Source organism: Podarcis vaucheri, assembly GCF_965113315.1.
Source record: "Podarcis vaucheri genome assembly, chromosome: 17".
NCBI classification, from domain to species: domain Eukaryota; kingdom Metazoa; phylum Chordata; class Lepidosauria; order Squamata; family Lacertidae; genus Podarcis; species Podarcis vaucheri.
In genome coordinates, this window is record NC_138755.1 from 16251377 (window position 1) to 16266736 (window position 15360).

At 44.3% G+C, this 15360-nt stretch overlaps 1 protein-coding gene across 3 annotated transcripts in view; it reads right to left on the reverse strand.

Moving 5' to 3' along the window:
• SH3GL2 (SH3 domain containing GRB2 like 2, endophilin A1) overlaps positions 1-15360 on the reverse strand; it is a 90203-nt gene that overhangs the window by 38461 nt on the left and 36382 nt on the right. The gene's annotated exons all lie outside the window — the stretch shown is intronic.

Genomic DNA, 15360 nt, shown 5'->3' on the forward strand with positions numbered 1-15360 from the left:
AGCTAGCTGTCTCAATGGCATCGTGCTTAATTCAGTACCCTTGACTAGCAAAGCTATATCTACAGCTGGAACATTACAGCTGGGAAAACAGTATGTCTTGTGCTATGTTTGATCTGTGACCATTATTCATTTGGTTGATGCTTCCAAGGCAAATTAATTTGGTAAACGATGCCAATGATGGTATATATTGTGTTTGGAGTAGCCATGCACAGTTGTGATTCCATTTCAGATAAAATATGCAATGCAGTGTGAAACACAACACAAGATGTATTAACCCAAAGTTCAGAATTGAGTGCCCAATGTCTCCTTTCACACTGACTCTGCATTGTGAAAGCTGACCTATTTACATTTGTTTACATTTTGAGATGGGTTGCCAGATGTCATGGGCTGGTTGGATTCAGAGGAATGGTGGCAGGGACCATCAAAGGAAGGAGGCTCAGAGCCCGGGGATTGGTGGTAGGACAACAATAAGAGGCAGAAGACCAGGAAAGAAGTAACAGGGCTTAGTGAGCTGGGAGAGTCTGCGGCAGAGTCCAGAATCAGAGGCAGAAGCTGAAGCAGGGGAGGAAGGCCAAGAGACAGAGTTAAGTCAGGCTGGTAATGAGGCACGGGTATCTCTCTCCCTCCTGCTATGACTAGCTCCCCTCTCCCCTGGTCTCCCAGAACCAGAAGAGGCGTGAAAAGGGAGGAGGAGATGTTGGTTTCACACAGGCGTAGTCTCTGATTGCTTGGGGAAAACTCTGGAGAGGAGGAATCCTTTTGCCCAATGTGGAGCTTGAACCCACAACCCTAAGATTAAGACTCTTATGTTCTTACCAACATTGAAATGGTTTGTTTTGCATTTAGATCTGTGCCTTTAACTATGCAAGCAAATGGAGAACTCCTCTTGCTCCCAAGCAGAAACTTACCCCAACAACAACCCTTGGGGCAGCAGGGCTCTTGCTGGGGTTTGTTTATAACACGTCCCTCATCCCAGTCTTTCCTGTTTTCCCACCACCAGAAATGTGGGTCTAATTTTATGAAACTCCCTTGTAGGTGAGGTCAGACAAGCCCTCTCCCCACTGAACTTCCATTGCCTACTGAATCATATATATATATATATATATATATATATATATATATATATATATATATATATATATACCTAGAAGAAGAAGAAGAAGAAGAAGAGTTTGGATTTGATATCCCGCCTTTCACTCCCCTTCAGGAGTCTCAAAGCGGCTAACATTCTCCTTTCCCTTCCTCCCCCACAACAAACACTCTGTGAGGTGAGTGGGGCTGAGAGACTTCACAGAAGTGTGACTGGCCCAAGGTCACCCAGCAGCTGCATGTGGAGGAGCGGAGACACGAACCCGGTTTCCCAGATTACGTGACTACCGCTCCTAACCACTACATCACACTAGCAGGAATTTTAACTGGATTCTGATTTTATAATTTTACCTGACTTTTATTTTAATTGTAGTTATATTTTTTCTACACTGCTAAGAGATCAACATAATTAAGCAGTACAGTCGTACCTTGGATTCCAAATGCCCTGGAACTCGGACGTTTTGCTCCCGAACGCCGCAAACCCGGAAGTGAGTGTTCTGGTTTGCAAACGTTCTTTTGGAACCCGAACGTCTGACGGGGCTTCCGCAGCTTCTGATAGGTGGAAGGAGCTTCCTGCAGCCGATCAGAAGTCGCGATTTGGTTTCTGAATGTTTTGGAAGTCAAACGGACTTCCGGAATGGATTCCGTTCGACTTCCAAAGTATGACTGTATATAAAATGTCTAAATGAAATAAATGAAAAAATGAAAAAAGAGTGTATCCCACCTTACCAACAAATACTATTAGTTGGCATACATGCTTCTCCCTTTCCTCCAGAGAGATGTTACAGTGACAGTAAGTGATGCAGCTGAAGCTTCTGCCAACAGTTCAGTATCCTCGGCTAGGATCAGACATATCACAAGCACTCTTATATTTTTGCTTCTGATCTGGATTTTTGGTCCCCCAAATAACAGGGAGTAAAGGTCACTGCTACTCACAGAACTCTGGCGCTCTTTGCAGAGATGGCTGGAGGCTGCTGATGTACTGTGACTCACAGAATCTCCAGCATTGTTACTGATCACTGCTAGGCATTTGTAGTCTGCAGTGCTATCATCTAAACAGAAGCGAGCGAACAACAAACTTGCTGTTATGGAAGCGGGGGGAGGTCATATACAGAAGACTTTTTGGGGAGATTCGTGTCCCACCTTTCCTTCAAGGAGCTCAAGGCGGCACACACAGATCTCTTCTCCCTATTTAATCCTTACAACAGCTCTCTGAGGTAGATTAAGCTGAGGGAGCACGAGAAAAGCAAGGTCACCCAGTGGGTCTCCAAGTCTAGGCCTACACCACATTGGTTCCTGTAACAAAACTTTAGAAAAGCAATGACAAACCTAATACAGCATCTTAAAAGCAGAGACATTACCTTGACGACAAAGGTCCGTATAGTTAAAGCTATGATTTTCCCAGTAGTGATGTATGGAAGTGAGAGCTGGATCATAAAGAATGCTGATCGCCGAAGAATTGATGCTTTTGAATGATGGTGCTGGAGGAGACTCTTGAGAGTCCCATGGACTGCAAGAAGATCAAACCTATCCATTCTTACAGAAATCAGCCCTGAGTGCTCACTGGAACGACAGATCATGAAGCTGAGGCTCCAATATTTTGGCCATCTCATGAGAAGCGAAGACTCCCTGGAAAAGACCCTGATGTTGGGAAAGATGGAGGGCACAAGGAGAAGGGGACGACAGAGGACGAGATGGCTGGACAGTGTTCTCAAAGCTACCAACACGAGTTTGACCAAACTGCAGGAGGCAGTGGAAGACAGGAGTGCCTGGTGTGCTCTGGTCCATGGGGTCACGAAGAGTCGGAGGCGACTAAATGACTAAACAATCATGTCTATACCTGTCCATCAGATCCTCATCCCTTTGTCACAGGAAGCTTAGCATTTGGACCAGACTTCAAGATAGGTTCCACCGAAAAATGGTGCCACCCAAACCTGTAACACTTAGGACAAAATTGTCCCATTAGTGCAGTCTTCCACCTGTACAATGGGGCTTCCACTTCTTCTCATGACCCTCCCCAAGCAAATCTTTTCTGTCCAAAGCATATTTGGGGAGAAGAAGTCCTATTGTGCAGAAGGAAATCCTTGAACTAACGGGATGACGTTGGGCTCCTCCATACCTCCCTATACCCCACTGGTTTCCCCCGGGGAAATTCACCATATACTGCTGAATAGGACCAAATGGCAATGGGGTTTTCCATGAATTATTTGTTCCGATTCAGAAGTAAAGAGCTTATATTTCAGGGGAAAGTTGCAGAGCAAACATACAACTGCTCAGACCTCTTCCTAGAAAGCATGAAACTGGTGGAGAATGGCTCAGAGCCATGCTTTCTAGGCATGGGAGAAGCGTAAGCGTGGCTGAGCCCTTTGGGGGGGGGGGTTGTGTGTGTTTTTAACGTATTTTTTTATTAAGGATTTCTTGGTTTACAAAAGTACTGTATGTGCAATGTCTCTGTTTTCAAGTTGCGTTTTCTACAGATCAGTTTCATTTGCTGTGAGACATTAGTGTTACATTAGGAAGAAAAGGGGAAAGAGGTGGAGGGGGCCATGGTGAGTGGGGGTGGGGTCGGGTGGCAATCCTTCTATTCTTCTACTTGTTGTATGTGTGGGGTTTTGTGTCAGCATCTCTTGTGCGGGTTCTCTTTACTATTGTATTCCTTGTATTCCTTTGGTGGTGAGTGGGTTGGCTAAGGGTGTGGTTGGTTGGTTGGTTGGGATTGGCTGTGGTGAACTTTGTTTTCATGTGTGAGTGGGGTGGGTGGGTTTTTTTGAGTCAGGTTAGCCAGATTGATTTGATTGCTGTTGGCAGGTTCTTGTAGTTGTCGGCCGAGCCCTTTGTTGAAGCAGAAGTGTGGCTGAGCCCTTAGAAACAACCTGTCGCATGGTTACGACTGATTTCATGGTGGGCCCCGTACACGGCACTGCTCATCTGCCTGCGGCTGTGGCACATTCCAGATGTTCAGCCTCAACTACAGAATTAGTTCATTTGCAAATAATGCAGCTTCTGCATAGAACAGTAATAATAATAACTCTGTTCCCATATAGTAAGGGAAATGTGTCTCTATGCATATAGAAGGGAATGACTTATGTGCATTCACACTACCACCCAAATGGCCTCTACATTGTGTGCATGGCAGTGCTATTACATATAGGGACAGGGGTGGCGCTGTGGTCTAAACCACTGAGCCTCTTGGGCTTGCCGATCGGAAAGGTCGGCAGTTTGAATCTCCATTGCTGAGTGAGCTCCCATTGCTCTGTCCCAGCTACTGCCAACCTAGCAAGCAGTTTGAAAGCACGTCAGTGCAAGTAGATAAATAGGTACCACTGCGGCAGGAAGGTAAACAGCATTTCCATGTGCTCTGGTTTCTGCCACGGTGTCCCGTTGCGCCACAAGCGGTTTAGTCATGCTGGCCACATGACCCAGAAAACTGCCTGTGGACCAACACCGGCTCCCTGAGCCTGAAAGCGAGATGAGCGCCACAACCCCATAGTCGCCTTTGACTGGACTTAACCGTCCAGGGGTCCTTTACCTTTTTACCTTTTACCTGCTATTACATATGCACAGTCAGAAGATTGAGGGTGGGGGAATCCATCCCAACAGCATGTGCAGAGCCTATGTGTCCACAAATTACATGCAGAACAGATGTGTGTGGCTAATCAGACATAGCAGTTTTGTACCATATCCCCTGCCCAACTCCCTCCAGTCCTTCAGATGTTTTCTTTTCTATGGCAACCATGTCACTAGCAGAACTGCCTGGGCACAGAACCACATAGACATTTGCATAATGTCATGTGGTTTGCAGTTATGTTCACCTTGCCAACAAAGCTACTTAAAGACCATTTCTTCCCTTGATGGCTTCAAATTATGTATGAATCCACCCTTACAGCTTCTACTAGCTCTCTGTGAAGGCAGAGCTATTTGCTAACTTCAGGCTCATTAATCTGACTCCCTGCATTAAGCCAATTCTAAACTGGAATTTCGCTGAGAAGTAGCTCCTAAAATTAGCCCAGATTAAATATGCAAAGAACAGAAGCTATTAAGGAAGTATGACATCATACCAAAGCTCTGCTAGGCATCACCATAAAAAAAGAAGAGAGCCAATTGGAAATGTGGGAAGAAGGGGCTAGTTTTGAATAAAAGAAGCCTGCTGGATTCAGGGCAGAATTAAGAGGCTAGTGGCACTCCTCCCATCAGGAATCCAATGGATCTTTCTGTGTGGTCAGCCTCAAGTGGTTTGCACGGCCATCTGCTGCAGCTTTTAAATCACTTGTTTAAATGACAATCAAAACAAATGTCTTGCTACATTTAAATGACAAATTATGAGATTTGCTTCTAATTTAAACCAGACTTACTACACTGAACATGGCTGGGCTTGCTTCAGAGCAAACATGGAAAGAATTGTACTGTCAGGGACATTGTGGGCCATTATCTCACTTAGCTAGGAGGACTACAGCATTATTCTTGTGACAATACAGTGGTGCCTCGCAAGACGAAAAGAATCCGTTCTGTGATTCTCTTCGTCTATCGGTTTTTTCGTCTTGCAAAGCAAGCCCATTGACGGATTAGCGCTACAGTGGTGCCCCGCAAGACGAATGCCTCGCAATACAAAAAACTCGCTAGACGAAAGTTTTTTCCGTTCACGATTTGCCTCGCAAGACGAATTTCCCCTATGGGCTTGCTTCGCAAGACGAAAACGTCTCACGACTTTTTTTCTTTGACTAAAAACAAAGACATGTTTTGTTTATAAAGTTAATTTATTTTCCCTTAAATTTTTGAACTGCTCTTTACAGTATGTGTGACTTTAAAGAGCAGTTAATAAACTGTTGTTGTACCAAATTTGGCTTTGTTTGGACTTTTTTTGACCATAGGAACGCATTAATTGATTTTCAATGCATTCCTATGGGATTTCGTGCTTCGCAAGACGAAAAATTCGCTAGACGACAAAAATTGCGGAACGAATTAATTTCGTCTTGCGGGGCACCACTGTATTAGTGGCTTTTAGCGGCTTTTAGCGGCTTATCTGCTGATCGGATCAGCTGATAAGCGGCTTAGCGGCTTAGAAAAAGGGGGGGAGGAAAAAAAACCAGCAGGAACTCGCAAGACATTGTCGTCTTGCAAAGCAAACCCATAGGAAATTCGTTTTGCGAAGCACCTCCAAAACGGAAAACTCTTTCGTCTAGCGAGTTTTCCGTCTTGCGGGGCACCACTGTATGTAGATGTCTGCATACCTGGGACTAGATAGCAAGACCAACCCACCAGAGACCAGTGATAACCGTGTGTTCTTTTTCTGCATGTTTCCCCAGTTTGCTCGCTCTTCCCATATACATTCACTATTTTTAATTTTATACAGATAAGAAGTTAGGCCTTACGTACATATATAGAAGATCACTTCCTCCTATGTTTCTTTTGTGATTTTTAAAAACTAATACCTTTACTCCTTTTCATGCTCGGCCCTGCATATCACCTAGCTAACAACATGCAAGCAGTCTGTGTTACCCAGCTCAAGAGTAGCACATGGGGTGGCTGTCCACATTTGCCAGAGTGAGATCAGCTTACCATGTTAATGCCATCTAGCTGGAGTCTGTTGCAATTAACCACATAACTATGCTTTGCATTTAAACCATTGCATAGCATTTCTTCAAAAAAACAAACAAGCACATAAACACAATGCTTGCTTAAGGTCCATGAATAACCATAGTTTAGAGGTCCCGGGCCCTAAGGAAGTCAGACTATCTCCCCCAGGGCCAGGGCCTTCTCAGTGATGGCTGACGGCTCCAACCTGGTGGAATGCTCTGTCCCATGAGACTAGGGCCCTTCAGGATTTAACCGCCTTCCGTCGGGCCTGTAAGACAGAGCTATTCCGCCTGGCCTTTAATTTGAATTCAGCCTGATCTCCCTTCCCTTCAGCCTGATTTCCCGTCTCTTCCCTCCCCCTCCCCTTTATGAAGATCACCCGCTCTGAGACCCCACAGCTAATTCTCCCCTGGCCTCCTCGCTGGCCCAAGTATCACCAATTCAGCCAGCTAGCCCTGGGGATTATCTAATGCTTATTAGATGGATTTCCCCCAAACTGATTTCTGAAGTTTGAATTTTATTGTTATTCATGTTTTTATACTGTTTTTTATGCTGCTTTTACAATTAAGTGTCTAAATTTGTTGTTAGCCGTCCTGAGCCCGGTTTCTGAACCGGGAAGGGTGGGGTATAAATAAAAATTTATTATTATTTATTATTGTTTTGGTTAATTGTCTCCAATTCTGTGACTTGCATTCTGGAAAGCGTGTTATTCTGTAAAGCTTGCAAACTCAAGGAGTTAGATTTCACTCTAAGGGTCAATGTTGCCATCTCCACGGGTCGGGAGAGCCCTCGCAAGTGCCAACAACATGCTGGTGCCATTTCCTTAAAATGACTTACATGTGAGGCAACTTCAACCTGCACACAACTGGAGAGCTCAGAGTCTTTTCGGTTTGGTGTCCAATTAAAGCCAAATGCAGCGGAGACATCTCTGAGCTCCTTTGGACTTGAAATTCTCAAAACACGCCACATTGTCATTTATTTAAGAATGCTGTCAGAGCATTAGGTAAGTTCTACTGCACTGAGCCTCAGTGGAGATGAAGCTGTAACTATTTCAAGGTGCAGGAAGAAGCAGTGGTTGAAATCACTTCACAGCAAAATCCAGGATTAGTTGGGTTGTGTGGTGTTTTTTCTAAGGATAAGCAAAATGGCAAAGTAATCCCAATCTTCTCAGCTCAAACATAAGGGGGGGCGGGGAGAGAGGAAGGCAAAGAAGAAGAGCAAAGTCATGTCCAGGCAATTTTAGTGCTAATTTTAAATGCCGCTTTCCAGAAGTAAAGAGACGTACACAAACACACAAATAACTGTTAGTGTGATAAGGGAATCAGTTATCAGCTGTTGGGAGAAGCCTGACCCATAGCAGCTGTAGCCAACCTGCCTGATGTTTTGGACTACAATTCCCATCAGCCACAAGCAAGATGGCAATTAGCCAGGAATGATGGGAGTTGTAGTCCGAATCACGGGAGGGCACCAGATTGAGGAAGGCTGCCCTAGAGTGCATTACCTGGCCACTGCCAAACTAGAGCTTTTCTGGATATGTCAATGTTCTCCTCCCCCAGAGCTTTTTAGCTCCTATCTCTTCTCATTCCCCACCTGCTTTCCACCCACCCATCCTTATTATTTTTGCAACATAATATTTAATTAGGGCATAAAAACACTAAGAATGGCAGCAAACAACACTTTTGGTCTGGACAGAAAAGTGTCCTGGGCCAAAATCTGCATTTCTTAACAGAGATTTTCTGTCAAGCACTCTCAAAGGCTTAAAAAAATAAAAAATTAGACTGTAGGTAATTCAGGATCCAGAGTGATGTGAGTTCTGCTTGTGCTTGTTCTGGATTAATCCTTCCAAATACAGGCTTACTGCTTGATATTAAAGTAATCGCAAAACATGTCAGGGAGAATTCTATGGCTCTTTCCACAAGGCACAATATATTTTATTTCGATAAACAGACGTCCCAAGCTAGCAAATAAGCTCTCGTGGCAAACTGCCTCTCCTGAAACATGTGCTGGTTACTTTTTACGGTTATGAGATCTCCAGAGAGACCACAATGCCACCAGCCTCTGTTAAGCAAACTCCTCTGGCAGAAACTAAGTGCTGGATGGGTAAGGTTTTTCTTTTTGTTCTTTCACCACTGAGAGCTAAGAATTGAAAAGTGGGAGCTTTTAATAACCTCCAGCCCAATTATGTCCCAATGCACATGCAGTGATTAAAGAAAGGTGATACATACCTTTTTCCCCCTAACTCTAAGGGCTCTGATCTGAGAGAATAATCCCCAGTTCTGTGGTTATAGCTATTCTGGGCTGATCATGAGTGTTCTTGAACCAAATGAAAAGACTTAATTAACCTACAGACAATTTTTGCGCACCCACAGTGTGACTAACACAAAAGTTCCATATTGTAACACTCAGCAGGAACTCATGACTGGCTGTCACTGCCTGTTGATTGCCTCTGCACACTGTGCGAAAGGGCCTGGTGCAATTATTAATTTGAACTTCTTAAAGTGGGGAAGGAATAGAGAATTGAGTCTTTTGCACCTGTACAATCCTGCAACTCAGGTTAGATCAGGCAGGTGTTGAAGTGCAGAACTCTGTTTGAATGTGGCTGCTATGACATTTTCAGTGCCATGATTATACAACCTTGCACGGCTGAATAGGAACTAAAGGAAAATCTAGCCAGGGTGGAAAATGCAGGAGACATGGACTACAGATATATTGATTCCTTGATTTATAAATGTGTTGTTTGGTAGTGCTCATGGCCATTAATTAATCCTTAAATGTGATTTCAGTTATTCTAGGTTGACTCAACACAAACACATTTTTAGGTTGTCTTTAACTGTTCTCACGGGGGCAACAGTCAATGCTTCGGTGACCAAGGAATATTTACTTAATGGGGGAAAATATTGAATTATATTGACATTTTAATATTGCTCCCTAAAAGTGGGATACCAACGGCAGTAAAGAGGTTAAAGACAGGAGAAAGCATTATAATGTGGAAGGGCAGGAACAAGGATTCATGAATATTTCCGAAGAAGAATAGCAACTTTTGCAGCAAAGTTTTGGCCCTCACAAAAATTCAGCATAGTACTAGCATGTGCTGCTAGTAATGGCGTGAATAATTGTTTGCCTTATTAATCATTATACACCGGCGTGTTTAGTAAATTGGGGCCCAACGGAATGGTGCCTGCCAAAAATTGCCTGTATAAATACACAGAAGATATTTGTGCAAACATCCATCCCATAATACCTTGCCCATCATCAGGATTTGCTCCCAGTCCTCCTCATTCAATATAAGCCTACCAGTCAAGAAGATGGAAATTGTTTACAAGCCTGATAATGCAATGCAAATTACTTGACAGATTTACTCACAATGTGTTCTAATAGGCTTGGCCATGATCTCTCTCCCAGTGAGCCAGGCATAATTCTTGCAGTCACAAAGCATCAGATGTCAGCCTGGCTTCTTCAAATGGCTCCACCAGGTGCTTGAAACTGTATCTAATCAACCTAAAATCATAGATCATAGAACTGGAAGGGAACCAAACTCCAACCTCCTGAAATGCAGGAACCCTGCCCTTCGCCACCCCTGCATGGCCTTAGACCACCAACCTTCTGGTTAGCAGCCAGACGCACTGACCCACTGAACCAGTAGGACATCATCAAAATGCAGGCAATCTATTTTGGTGTTAGAGTACTTCAAAAGAAAGCCATGCTATACATCTGCACCAAGCATAGCATCCCTTATGGAACAGCACACTCTTTGGCCATTCAGAGGGTGTCATCCAGTGATACCCACAGGGACACGGGTGGCTCTGTGGTCTAAACCAACTTGGGCATGCCGTTAAGAACACTGGCAGTTCAAATCCCTGCGACGGGGTGAGCTCCCGTTGCTTTGGCCCAGCTCCTGCCAACCTAGCACTTCGAAAGCACGCAATTGCAAGTAGATAAATAGGGACCGCTGCGGCGGGAAGGTAAACTGTGTTTCTGTCGACATGCAGAGGGGCCAGGAGGCCAGCTGGCAAGCCCAGCTCAGACGTCTCCTTCCATCGGCCCGTGCTCCTACGTAAATCAGCGACCCGAACTTCAAAAGCCAGGGCATGCAATTAGCAGAGTGTGGTTCGCACACAGAAGTAGGCGTGAGGCATAAGTCATGCTACAGCTACAGATTTATTAAACATAAATCAGAACAAAGAAACATGTCATCTCTCTCTCATGTCATCTCAGAGAGAAACGCAAAAGCTGTACACAAACAGAAGTTCCCAGCATACTGTGCTGGAATGTAAACAGATACGTGACATGCAACAATTCCACACATCTCTGTACCCTAAGGTGGAACGGAATTCTCAACAGTTTCTGTACGCTCCGGTTTCCGTCACGGTATCCCGTTGCACCAGAAACGGTTTAGTCTTGCTGGTCACGTGACCCAGAAAGCTGTCTGTGGACAAACGCTACCTCCCTCGGCCTGAAAGCAAGATGAGCGCTGCACCCCCATAGTCGCCTTTGACTGAACTTAACCATCCAGGGTTCCTTTGCCTTTACCTTTTCCCCCCCAAAGGATTGTGTGATCCATTTCTGCTTGCAAAGCTGAACTTCTCCTTCCTTTCATTCCCTCTTCATACCCCCAAAATGTGCTCCAGACAAGATTTTGGAGGCATACAGGGAGCAGCAGAGGAGGAGGAGGAGTGGAAGGGATAGTCTGTTCATCCAACACTGGGCATCACCCAGAGTTGAGGAAAACCTTAGGGAGTGTGTGGAAGGAGAGCGTTACATTGTGCAAGCAAACATCCTGGTATTGATGGGCCAATTGCCTTAGCACTACATTAGATTCCACCCAGTGGCTTGACATTTTACTAAATCAAAAATATTCAGAATCAGGCAATAGCCACACAATATTTATGAGGGAAAGAATTACTGTCAGAGGATTTCTTTGAAAGGAGGTTGACAGCAACATACAATGAGTGTAATCTGCCACATGATATTCCTGTGCACACCTAAAAAAATGTAAAATGTGAATGCGTCCAAGGAGCAAAATCGTTTTCACATTGCCTGTCATCCAATCTTGAAATATCTGTCTGGAAATTTCTGTTTTACGTACTAAGAATGCAAACACTTTATTTTAAAAAACCAACACGAGTGGATATTTCAATTGTTAAAAACTGGGAGGAACAAAACCCCTGAGCGCAGTTTGGCTTTGTAAATCTTGATATGTGGAAAAGAGCATCTGACATTATGCCACAGACAGCTTCCTCGGTTAAAAAAGGGAGGAGAGAGAGAGGAGAGAGGAAGAATCAAGCAAAACAGCAGTTGGTATTCACTGTCACAACCAGGAAAGTCAAGGTTGCCTAGCAACAAAACAGAAGAAAAGTGAGGTGTGAGCAGTCTAAAAATTAAACTGAGGAATCTCTTCCTGGAAGTCCAGTTACTATTCAGTTTTGTCCAGTGTCGGTTAGAGCTAGAAAATAAGGTGGCATATACACAGCCATTAAGAGCCAGGAGCTGGGAGACGTGGGTTCAGATCCCCACTGGACCCTGGTCAAAGTTCACAGAGTGACCTTGAGCCAGTCTCTGCATCTTGGGGTTGCAGTGGGGACTAAGTGAGGCGAGTCAAGTATACCACCTTGAACTCATGGGAGGAAGATAGTGGTATATAAATGCAACAATGAATGAATGAATAAAACTTGGTGAACCAGCATTATACTTCCCAGTGAATCAGAGGGTGCTCACAAGTTGGGCTGGGCTGAAATTCCCGACAGAACGTTGGGGGCACATTGTGTAGGGGTTGGGAGCAGATCAGAAGGAAAAGGAAACCACAGACCTTGGAGGACTGGTGAAATCTTTCAACCTTTCAACGTCCATGGTGGGGGGGATAAATGAGTCAGGACTTAAGTTTTTAATAGTCTGCCATGTTTGTGGGGCAGCCAGATTTCCCCTACAACCATTTATTTATATTAGATTTCTGAACCTCCCTTTACCAGAAAGTCCCAGTGTGAGTTGCAACAACAGAACACACATTCTCAAACTGATGAAATAGTGACAACTATAAAACAAGTGTAAAAACTATTTTTTTTAAAAAAAAGTTCCATATAGAAAACAATTCCATATATAAAAACAATATAAGCATTTAAAAAGAATTCCACCTATAAAACAGTTAAATATAGTAGTAGTGGTAGTAGCAGTAGTAGAAATAGAATAGAAGATATATTATTAAATATTATAATAAATATATGATACTATTAAATATTATAATAAATATAGTTCAGTACAAATGCAGACTTGGATAAGATGCCCCTGGAAGTATGCTAATCAAGCCAGCATAATAAATGACCTGAAAAGTTTTTTAAGCCTTATAGCCAGTTAAACACTTAAAGCACACACAGGAAGAAATTTCCAAACTGCTGCCAGAAAGGCTCTCTTGTGCCTGATAACCAGCACTCAGAACTCTAAATAAACTGACTGACAATATATTTTGAAAAAAATAAATCTCTTTCGCTCTTATCTTTCACATGCCATACAAATTGTGCACAATTTCTGAAGCCCTTGGGTCCTAGAGTCTGAAGTTTGAAACTCTCGGCTGTCTTACATTATGTGGGCATGTGGCCTCTAGGCCTTTATCAAACTGGGGTTTGGAGCTACGGCTGCTGTTTTGCCATAACAACTGCTGTGCCGCCCACACAGATCCTGCTAGCCTCCCTGGAGCAGCAGCAATAAATATGGAGATTCGTTATGCAAGGCATCTTCTGCTATTTCCACCACAGCACTGTATTGTTTTATTACTGCTTGTATATGCCATCTTTTCTCTGAGAAGCTCAAGGAGTCATACTGGGTTCTCCTTTCTGCATAATATCATTACAATAACCCTGTGAGGGAAGCTGGCCTGAGAAGTGGGCACCCAGTGAGTTTCATGGCTAAGTGAGGATTTCAGTCCTGGTCTCCCAGCTTCTAGTCCAACATGGTGACCACGAGATCACAAGGGATCTCTCACCAACCCTGCAAGCAAGTTTTTTTAAGGTTTTGGGGTTGTTGTTTTTAGCAGGAAGCAGGAGATCCAGGGTCCAATGTCCTTGGGTGTTTGTGTCTGAACTGTTCCTAATGAGGGAATACAGCAAAATAAAAATCGCCATTTGGCTTACAGATATTCATGCTACAAAGATGGAAGCTCAGAGTGACATCCTTTAGAGCAAGGGCAGTCAACATGGTGTCCCAGACCCTCCAAGTGTCCCTATTTTGCAGGGACAGTCCTGGATTTACAGAAGCCGTCCCGGTTTCTGATTTGATCCCAGAATGCCCCATTTTTCCTTAGGATGTCCCTATTTTCATTAATAATATTTTGTTTATATTCCGCCCTCCCCAGCCAAAGCTGGGCTCAGAGCGACTAACAACAGTAAAAATAGCACAGTTTACATAAAATCACAGTCAATTAATTGAAATACATTCTAAAATCAGTTCAGAATCAAATTAATGGCAACCATTGGGCTAGAGTTCTATGAGGATTACAGAAGGAGAGGGGAGGTCAGACTGTGCCTTGGGCCAAAGGCCTGGTGGAAAAGCTCTGTCTTGTAGGCCCTGCGGAAAGATGTCAGGTCCCACAGGGCCCTAGTCTCTTGTGACAGAGCGTTCCACCAGATCGGATCCATGGCCAAAAAAGCCCTGGCTCTGATTGAGGCCAGCCTAACCTCCCTGTGGCCCAGGATCTCCAAGATGTTTTTATTTGAAGACTGTAAGGTCCTCCATGGGACATACCAGGAGAGGCGGTTCCATAGGTATGAGCATCCTAGGCCATATAAGGCTTTAAAGGTTAGAGAAACGTTGGAGGGTATGCAATGTTATTGGCACGTTGTAAGCCACAGAGAGGATAACACTGTTTTAGATGATGGCCAACGCAATTATTAAATGAAATTAAAATACAAAAGTTCTCCATACCTCGTCCCCACATAGGCCCTGGCTTGAGCAGGTGCTAAACATAGCAAGACTGACTTCGTGTGCAGTGGAGGCAGCAACAGGCATCAATTCTGTAATCAATGCAGAAGGGTTTTTCCCAGCAAGATGCTGATTGGTTTTGTTAGACTCAAACTCCCATCAGCCCCAGCCAGCTTGGCCAGAGGTCAAGGATGGCGAGAGCTGTGGTCCAAGACATTTGGAGGACATTATGTTGTGGAAGGCTGCTATGCAATGAGTGGCGGGCGTGCATGAGGTAAAAAGGAATAACTTTCACATGCCTTCCAGAACAGTAAGTCTACTGTTCTGATCTGTTGCACCAAAACATCTGGAGCATTCTAGGCTGGGGATGTAGAGACTGGAAAGCTGCTACCTCAGAGAGCTGTATAGTCAGCATTTGCACATAACACCAGTCTTGAAAGATCTACATTGGCTCCCAGTGCATTTCTGGGCACAATTCAAAGTGTTGGCGCTGACCTTTAAAGCCCTAAACGGCTTCAGTCCAGTAGACCTGAAGGAGCGTCTCCACCCCCATCGTTCCTCCTGGACATTGAGGTCTGGCTCCAAGGGCCTTCTGGCGGTTCCCTTGCTGCGAGAAGCCAAGTTACAGGGAATCAGGCAGAGGGCCTCCTCAGTAATGGCACCAGCCCTGTGGAACGCCCTCCCAACATATGTCAAAGAGAAAAACAACTACCAGACTTTCAGAAGACATCTGAAGGCAGCCCTGTTTAGGGAAGCTTTTAATGTTTGACGCACTATTGTATTTTAATA